The sequence below is a fragment of the Aplidium turbinatum genome, chromosome 6 (genome assembly GCF_918807975.1).
Source record: "Aplidium turbinatum chromosome 6, kaAplTurb1.1, whole genome shotgun sequence".
NCBI classification, from domain to species: Eukaryota; Metazoa; Chordata; class Ascidiacea; order Aplousobranchia; family Polyclinidae; genus Aplidium; species Aplidium turbinatum.
The window spans coordinates 17,901,238-17,911,367 of record NC_137477.1 but is presented as its reverse complement, the minus strand read 5'-3'; the positions used below and the strand labels follow the sequence as shown (position 1 = coordinate 17,911,367).

General features: G+C 37.0%; 1 long non-coding RNA gene across 1 annotated transcript; it reads left to right on the top strand.

Annotated features, from left to right (window-relative positions):
- The first annotated feature begins 7,721 nt into the window (after positions 1–7,721).
- LOC145772852 (uncharacterized) lies at positions 7,722–9,846 on the top strand. Its single transcript, XR_014289341.1, has 3 exons — positions 7,722–7,862; positions 8,916–9,016; positions 9,621–9,846. It is a non-coding gene; the product is annotated as an uncharacterized LOC145772852 (long non-coding RNA).
- Positions 9,847–10,130: the final 284 nt, after the last annotated feature.

The window sequence follows — 10,130 nt, the reverse complement described above, 5'->3', positions numbered from 1 at the left end:
GTTAAGAATCAGTCGCCTCCTCGTTCCTGGAACAACTGGAGCGCCAATTCTTAAAGCAATGAGAACACGACTGAACCCAACATCACAAAAACAAACTAATATACACAGTTACACACACATATTGAAATTACGTAACGGACTATCAAAACAAGGACTAGGCCTATTTACAGATTTCATACAGAAATAAAGTGTTCGCAGCAACGATATTAAGTAGCCTATAGATTGCAGAACAAATACATAATATGGCAGCTCATTATCAAGATAAAATAGTTAAAAAAGCTTTGTTTTTTTAAATTAATTTCCTGCGCATGTAAGAGCATAAGAAGCATGATGATATAGCAGCGTGTTTTTGGTATTTCTAATAAGAGTAGAATCATCTTTTATAGCGTCAATGAGGGATGGAGTGTTTTTGGTATCGCTAATGAGAGGTGGAGATTCTTTGGTAGTGCCGATGAAGGATGTAGTGTCTGAGTTGTTTCAAGCATCTTTTCCAAACCAACCTAAATAATAATCTTACGAAAAGTCAAGCGATCCTCTGAACAAACATAATAGCTTATAATAATCAGGGAGTGGTTAGATGTAAGCTGGTAGTAACTTAATGATATATTCTTATCTGGCAAATATTAAATTATGCAAAATGGTATAGTAGCTTATTCATGGAAGAGTAAAGATAGTAATCATCATCCTTATCCGGTCTGGTGTAATATATGATAAGATATACGTATAGTATGATATGTTAATGTATAACATAGTAATATATGATATGTAGGATAAATTTACAAAAGTGGCATTTGGAAAGGCATGCTATACCAGGATGTGGTGCAACAATCAATAATACAGTCAGATAATTAATTAAAGAGTTACAGCATAGGTTGTTAGAGGTTAATTTTCAGAACGCAAGTGCTTTTTCAGGTTACTGCAAAATATGAAAAGGTTTCAATTTCAGTGATGGTTTTCGGGAGATGGTTCCACACTTTAACTCCACTAAACTGAATGGATTGTTGAGTTAAGCTTTTGGAGAAGTAGGGCAGGAAAAAGTGATTGTTGCCAGGGGCGCCGGAAGCGGGGGGGCAGGGGGGGGGGCGGATGCTCCCCTGCCCTCAAATTTTCTGCAGATGGAGGGGCAGGGGGGGCAATGGTGCCCTTTTAAAGTCATGTAAGCAACTGCACATTTTGCAATATAACAATTTCTGCTATTCGCTTTTAGCCTAATAATAGTATTTACGGCAGAAAATTTTGCAACACAGTAGCCTATCAGACCTTAAAACTCTTTTTTTTTCTAGAGCTCCTTCTCGGCGGCCAAATCTGCGTGCTAGGAGGCCAAAATACAAAAAACGATAGCACAAGTAAATAAAATTAAACTTGCAACAATGCTAAAATGATCACTTAGCGTTGTTGAAATCTGGGCCTGGGCGACGTCCTATACAATAGAATCGTTGCACCACGCAATAACTGCTTTATCGGGATTGTAATCCAGTACTGCGGACCATCTAACGACACTTGCACGAGTGTCTCCAATGTGGCTGATTTTAAAGAAGTTTGCCACTCCCCTAGAATTCTTTTTAGCAACGAAAAACAACGCTCGACATGATTGTGTTGACGATGACGACAAGGTAATAAAATAAGTATTTCAATGATGTGAAGGACATTACTAAAAGAAGCATAATTTTTGCAAAATATGATCAAAAAATGTTTTCCCCTTGGATGTCAACTAATCTAGTTCTCCTTTTTAACAACGATTCAATGTCCGACAACATCGAATCGACATAAAAACGACAATATTGCCAGCCGATGTAAATTAGCGCTTCGGATTAAGACTTTGTTAAAATAAACGTCGAGAATTACAAACAAGACTTACAGCGTTGGTGATCGCAGATGGATATATTCCATCAATAACAAATATCCCCGCACAATGCAACAATGGCGATTATGACGCGCTGACCTAATTTTGCGTCACTTTTTGATACTACATATTTTCGACAGTTAATCCACGATCATTCTATTGCGAAATTAAATATTTGGCTAGAAGAGACCGGCGGGCGGCGGCCAAACTTGGCCGATTGTGGAGGTAGCACCGATGGTCATTTAAGCACTACTTAGCGGCCATGGCCGCAGGCTGCTTTAAGGCTTGACAGTAGGTTACATCATTATAACATATAGCATGATGCCCTTTTTTGTATACTGGACACTTGAAGGCTATTATTACTCAATACATACTGAGCTGATAGATTACAGTAGCATTATCGCTAAATCTTATCTTAAAACTTGAAAAAAAAATTGCCTTTTAGTAAAAAAAAGTGCCCTTTTTTCGTAATCTTGCCCCCCCAGTCAAAAATCGTTCTGGCGCCCCTGGTTGCTTCTGGTTGATATTGAGTGCAAATTGTTATTAAGTTGAAATAGAGAATTAAAGCATTGGGGTAAGTGATTGTGTTTGAGTTTGAACATAAATTTTGCAGTTTCTATTGTGTATAGTTCGTCAATTGTGAAGAAATTATGGGATTCAGAGTGATTTGATTCATGTTTTGCAATCATTTTTATAAATTTGCTGCAAATCTTTTGAAGCTTTTTTAAAACAGTTACATGACCATGCTTCCATACACTTATGCAATACCGGAGATTGCTTTCAATTAAGGAATGGTAAAGGCAAATCAAATTGTTGGTGTTTAGGTAGGGCTTAACCTTGCAGATAACTCCAAAGTTTTTGCGAAGTTTTTGCAGTAAAGATAGCATGTGGGGTTTCCATGACAAGTCTTCGCTCAGCAAAATGCCCAGAAATAGAAAGATTATCTTGAGTTAGGCCTACAGTTCTTCGAAGCCTGACTTGGCTGTGTGGTTACTTTAGGGCAGAGAATTCCTCTTGTGCATTTTTAAAAACAGTTGGTCTATTTGCATACTTTTAACTCCATAAGTATGCTATTTTATGTTTTTTACTTTCAAGACATTTAGATGAGCTTTTGCTTGATTAGTTCACCCAAACTCAAAGTTACCATCTGCTAGTGCAGCTGTCAACTTAGGCTACTGAAGTTCAATGAATTTTTTTGTTACAGTACCTCAATCTTTCCAGATGTAGGCCTACTGGCCTAGGGTATAGTTTGGATATGAAACTTCTAATCAGCATGCTTTTTAACACTCATTTAATTACAAACGTTTGTGTGAAAAATAGACCCAATTTTCCATTTATGTTAAAAATAGACCCAATTTTCCATTTCAGTGGTCAGTTTACAACTATATTTACATGAGTTTGAAAAGACAACTGTAAAGAGATCCAACCTTTTATAAAGGCTTTTGCTTTTGTAAAGTTGATTGTCGATATTCAAGTTTGTGATTGACGCCCCCCCCCGGTTAAGAACCACTGCTTTACAATTTTCACGACTGCTGCGAATAGAATAGCCTAAATGTTTAGAAACATAACCAAAAATCGCTTAATTTTGTTTTCTTAGCCATAAAATTTTTTGTTCTTACGATTGATATATTGCTTGTTCCGATTGTCTCGTATGACAAACATAACTGTGCTATAGAAAGAACAAAACTAAATCGTAATCTTTAAACCTCATTTTTTATGATTAAAATTCCTAAGAGATTTATTTTATTAGCTTACCCAGTAGGCCTACGGTATCACATGTTCCTTTCATTTCAACTTCGTCATATTTCCACTTCCAACTTCGTGATATTTCCACATGTTTCGTCAGTGGGTTATTTCCATTTATAAAAGTAAATAAATTTAATGTGAGGAAAAAAATTTTGCTAATTTTGTGAGTTTTTCGCTTTATAAGGTAGCCGACAAGCGATTGGAAGTGGGAATCCTTATCAGTTTTGATTGTCTGCTTTGTGAAGACTTTGCTACGGACGCCGGCCGTTTCACTGAAGATGACAGAGCAAAGTTTCGCTTTGTGTGGTGTTACTTACACCTAAATTGATAGCCTACAATTAGGCCTACGAGGTATTGCTGAATAAAGAGCTGCACTTGAAATGCGTTGCTGGATCTTGGCGTTTGTTTAGTTCTTAAGTCGATCCCTAATGCTTTTGATGCGAAAAGAGAGCTGTGAGATTTTACACATTGCAGAAAGTTCAGAACACACAATCAACAGATGTGATGAGAATCAACTAGGAAGCCTAATTTTGAGGCGTGGAGGTGTCTGTCACGTCGTTCTCACCGCAGTCTCATGACAACATGCAAAATTAAGTTTATCACTGTTTGAATGATATACTGTATATGGGCCTATTCCATCTGGCAATGCGCGAAAACTGTTGTAGGCCTTTCTGCGTTTCAACAGAATGATAATGCCAGTGTGTTTTAACCGGTTTCATGTAACCGAACAAACTTTGTTTTGTATTGAAAAGAAGTTGAGGAACACACAACATAACTTTGAAAGTTTTCCAGTAGGCCAAAGTTGTGTTATTGCAAACAATATAGGCTACTCTGAGTCGGATTACAATTTATTGATTTCCTTTCAGTGTGATGTCTAGGAGTGCTAAGCTTGAAAGAATCATTATAAAGAATCATTATACATAAGCAGGCAAACGTTCGAAGTTCTTAGGATTATTATTTAATGACAAATTTTCATCGTGATGACCATGGAAGAGTCGAGACTTTTTGAGGAACCATTGATGGTGTTCTCAAAATGGTGATGGTGTGTGGTGATGATGGTGGTGAATGGTGATGGTGTCTGCCAGGGCCTATGAGAGGGGGGTACGGAGGGTACGGCGTACCCTTGAGGGCCCAAGCCTGTGATTGTTGGGGGCCCGAATTTGTGATTTTATACTTTATGCACAAAAAATGTTGGTAAAAACCATCCTAAACGACTAAATTCAAGCATAAAAGTTATTATTCTTTAGTCTTAGGTGGGCCCGTAATGTAGCAAAAGGGCCCGAAAAGTAATTGAGTGCATTGCGCGCAAATTAGGGGCCCAAAGTGGTGATTTAATGCTTTACGTGTAAAAATATTTTGTTGAAAGTAGCCTACCCTAACTTACATCATAAAAAATAAAAAATAGTAACTTTAGCAGGTTTAGCATACTTTATTTCACACAAAATATAACATAATTAAAATAAAATAAACTCAAACGTTTTCGAATTAAATCTGCAATACATTAATTCCTGATGAGGACACACGTAGGCTACATGTCGAAAACGTTTGAGTTTATTTTATTTTAATTATGTTATATTTTGTGTGAAATAAAGTATGCTGAACCCGCTAAAGTTACTATGTTTTATTTCTTTATGGTTCAACAAAGCAAACTCTCTACCAAAGCTTTATAAATCATAAAAGTTGATTATTCTCCTGTTTGGAGGGGGGGGGGAGGCATAGGGTAGCAAAAGCAAGGTTGAGAAAAACCCTTGAGGAAGTCTTTAAAAATTATTTGAAAAAGGTAGTTTCACGCTTATTTCTCTTTAAAATGAATTTCGGAGTTGGAGCAAGAGTCAATACTTTCAAAGCAGGAGCAGAGCCGGAATAAAAAAAAGAAAAAGTGACTTCGTTCAACTCTGCTAGGCATGTGGTGAATGCAAAAGTGACTGAAGAAAGGTTACTGGTCAGATGATTAATTTGATTATGTTTTAACAAGATGTTATGCTTGAGCCTTGGTAGAGAGCTTGACTTGTTGTACCAGATACATATGTAACACTCAGTAACGTTAGCGGATTTAACATTTTTTCTTTAGCACGCAAAAAAAAACAAGATAAAACTACTAAATCCAACGTTTTCGACACTACATAGTGTCCTCATCAGGAATAATTATAGGCTAGATTTAAGAGAAATATATGAATGAATTTGAAAATTTTACATTTTAAAGCTGTACAAGCGACACCTCTCACAGCACCATCAACAACTGACACACGAATTCAATGCAGGATAGCCTACACAAATTGGCGAGGGTCAGATCGCTTGACATGCGCAACACTAAACACTACAGTAAATAATAGTTTTATTGCAGCCTGATGCTATTATTGCGCACAGATGTCCAATTCTGCAGTAAAGTGTTGTATGGTGTGCAATACGCCTAAGCAAGCATCACGCCTTTTGCCAAAGACAAAGGGGCCCCGGAGTGAGAGGGGGGCCTGGAATGACTCTTCGTACCCCTAGTGAAAATTTCTCTCAGAGGCCCTGGTGTCCGCCCCGATAGCTCAGTTGGTTAGGGCGTGACTTCGTGAACGAATAAGCTTCAAGATCAAACAGTGATGGTTCGACTCTCGGATGTGCGCCTGAACATTGGGCAACGCATTCTAAGGACTGCTCTCCATTCAGTGGCACCTAATGGATGGAATAATTTCCCGGCAACAAGACTTCAACAATCGGAAATTTCACTTTGTCAATCTCGGTAGCCGGCCTTGCGTCAAGAGCCTCTACAAGTATGCGAAACTACCAGGAATAACTAACCATGGCTTTGTCAGTCAGAGGATAAAGATTCAAAACCAACCAACCAAAAACACCGGTTAAACATTAAGGTATTAATTTGAGCTATGTCTTTTACGTTTTGAATAAACTTAGGCCTACAAGTCGCAAACAAGATTTTGTGACGCTAATTGTTTATACTAAATCTAATCTTTCAATTCGTTCTTTACGTAAGTAAATGCAGGAAGCCTTTGCAGTAAAAAGGTCAGATAAAACATCTATTGACTCACAATCGAAGACGTGCGAAGCGGAAGTAATCAAATTGATAATACAAAAATACCAGCAGTCTACTACCACAATATTTGAGTGGTTTTCAATGGCTTGTATAGGCGGACTGCAAAAATTATCTTATCTGGAAAAATTATTTTTCAAAAACTGGACTATGATATTTTGTGCTTCATCGAAGTCACTTCGAAAACATTTTTCTCAAATTATTGAGAATAATTGCCGCAAGGTCGTTCCAATGGCATCTAATACTGATACTGCATCAAGCTGCAAAAAATGCTCACGCATATACGAGTCTTAAAAAAATGTAGGCATTGTAGGCTATTGCACAGGTAATCATATATGTTCAATTCGTTCTTGATTTAGCTCTTTTTTTTATAGAGAAATAAAACAAAGTAACTTTAGCGGGTTTAATATGATGAATTACATACACGAGTATAACGTAATTAAAAATAAACTCTAACGTTTTCGACATGTAGCCTACGTCGTACGTGCGTCCTCATCAGGAATTACATATCTGCAATATACATAAAAGGAAAATTGTAAGGTAAAATTTGACTTTGCACTATAACTGTAACTGTATATTAACGACTATAGTAAGTAATCATTCCTGTATCACTTGTTCAGTTTGTGCTTGTCAGTCTGGAGTGTCGTTAGTAGGCTACACAGTTATAGTGCAAAGTCAAATTTTACTTTACAATTTTCATTTTAAGTTATGTATATTGCAGAGATGTAATTCCTGATGAGGACACACGTACGTGTCGAAAACGGTAGAGTTTAGTTTTAATTATGTTGTATTTGTGTATGTAACACATCATGTTAAACCCGCTAAAGTTACTTTGTTTTATTTCTCTATGGTTCAACAAAGCAAACTCTCTACCAAAGCTTTATCACTTTTTTTTATGTTAAATGTGACATTTTATGTGACGTCATAGATGTCTCATAAGTGGGATTGCGATTCCCAAATCATCTTCATCAACCTATGCCTCTTCACAAGGTTTTGTGCAGGATGATGAGATGAAGTAACTTGAGTAAATTTTGCAAGTGTTTTTTTTTGTCTACATCTTTGTAACTTTCGCTTTTATGTTTTTTGTCGAAAGGCTTTTTTAAGCATTACTCGGTTGATTTGGAATTTATAGCACAAGTCAAAAGATTGACCCACAATGAAGTTGCCATCGTTTTTCTTCTTTACTGCACTGATACTTGGTAGTCACCTGAAGCTCAATTTCGCCAATAGCACCAACAAGTAAGTAATCTCATGGCAGTGGTAGCCTGCAGCACACGCTTTTGTTGTTCAGAAGCCCAGGTTCCGGCTGCACGAAATGAAACTGGGCTGCTACTATCGATCCAAGCGGACTATCGCTTTATTAACTGGATTGTTTTTCATTGCTGTTAACTTAATTGACTGCATGTGGGAGTTTGCATTCTCTAACTAGGAAAACCTTTTTCCAAGCTAGGAATAAGACTTGACATTGGCGCATCTTGTTGAGGCTTTAGCGAATAGAAAGCTGTTCTTCAAGTATAGCCTATTGCTTATTACGTGCACACTCCGAGAGTTTTGATTGCGGCCTTTTCGTCATTCACAAAATCGATCCTCTCTATTAAAGGACGCTTTCTTCATTTCAGGAAACCACTATAGCTTTGAGCTTGGTCCAACTAACTTGGCTCAGTTGTGATGAGATCTGATTTTCTGGACTTTGGTTGAATGTGAAACAGTTTTTAAAATAAAATTTCATGTTAATTTGGATTCAAACGTCTTTCATCTTTTTTCATTTGCAAATCAACATTATAGCTAGCCTATTGCTCTTCGGTATACGTTCAAACAAAAATGAAAACGATGAGAATCACTTAGCTTACAGCAGGCTTAAAACGCAAAATACGTGGCCTAGTGCAGATAGCCTATAGCCTAGTGTTCGATGAGATCTATAGTTGAAATTTACAAGTAGTTATCGCTTAGCGGTGTTTTATTTCAATCTGTTACTTCTCTTTACCACAAACTATTTTCGACACTTTGTTGCAAAACACTTTTAGTGTTTTTATGATAGCGCTTGACATTATAGCGGTTTTAAGTTTCTGAAAAAGGAACCAAACCTGGCTTTTTAGCCTACAAGGTATTTTAAAAATCAGATGTGTCTTTTAACTTAACTTTTTCTTTGACCAGTTGATGAACTATTTTGTTTGCTAGTCAATGACGGTGTTGGTCCGAATGAGATTTAGCCAATAGCCTATGTTTGCATTATTACGAAATGAGGTTTGTTGCAATTTTTACTCAGCTTTGCAACGTTGACATTTTGTTCAGTGTGCCAGTACATGGAATCTTCGAAATAAACTGCACTTGGATAACTGAAGACGGAAACAATGAAAATATAGCTGGAGTGAGCGGTTTTCATGAGTTTGCAGGTAATTCGTCTATCTTTGTACTATAGCCTATTAAGTTTAAGTAATATATTAATTTATATTAGGTAGGCCTACATTATGAAGAATAAAAACATTTTACAACCAGCAACCCGTTGAATACTGCAAAATCAGCATTAGAGCAGAGCTTATAAGGAAGGGAAACTACACATACGAGCCCTCAACGTTTAAGCTTCTCTTTGCATATTCTCTACAGCATATTCTCACTGCAACATGCTCAAAAGGCTTAGGCTATGTGTTGAAGAAACCTCATGCCCTTGTTGAAGACCTTGTACAATGTACATGTCAAGACAGAGAGGAGATGGGGCATCATCATACTTTTATTCCGACATGGAACTAAAAGGACAGAGTGTTTGCAAGCTGATTGGATAATTTGCGGCACAATGTGATTTCAAGTAGCTGATTGCGCTTTGCTTCCAGCAACCTGCATATTGCCAACGTTAAATATAATTAATTATTTACTTGCATCAGACAAAGCTTTCCATATCCAAAACAACTAAATAATACAAACTGCAAATGCATAAAGATCATGAAGAACCACTTCTGGTGTCGTCAGTTTAATAGCTCACTGAATCACTTTGTGTTTTAGATACCGCAAACATGGATATATCGGAATGGTTCCACCTTGACGAATAAAGAAGATGTTCATTGTATTGCATTTTCATGTTTTGTTTACAGCATTTTTTTTCACTATGAAACAACAAATACTGGTCTTTAAAGGAAATAATCAATAACATTGCATCGTGTATCTTGTTAGTCCTACTCAAAGTAGCTGTATGCGCAGTGTTGGTATTGTTTTATAAAATAAAATCACATGTAAAGAATATAAGCTTCCTATTAATGCAAAGAATAGGCTTGCACGTGTCATCTCAAGAATGGTTTTAAGCAGTGTTGTACGCGTCATTAAAATAATTTGACGGCGTCAGCGTCAGCGCGAATTGCCTAAAAACTTTACGGCGTAAAGGACTGCGTAAGCTCTTAAAGAAATTGACGGCGTCAGCGTCAGCGCTAATTTCTAGCGCTATTTTTTGCCAGCGTCTCATAAAACGGAAATATTTCAACCAAGTTCAGGCTAACAATAGCTATGAATAAAGAGCAG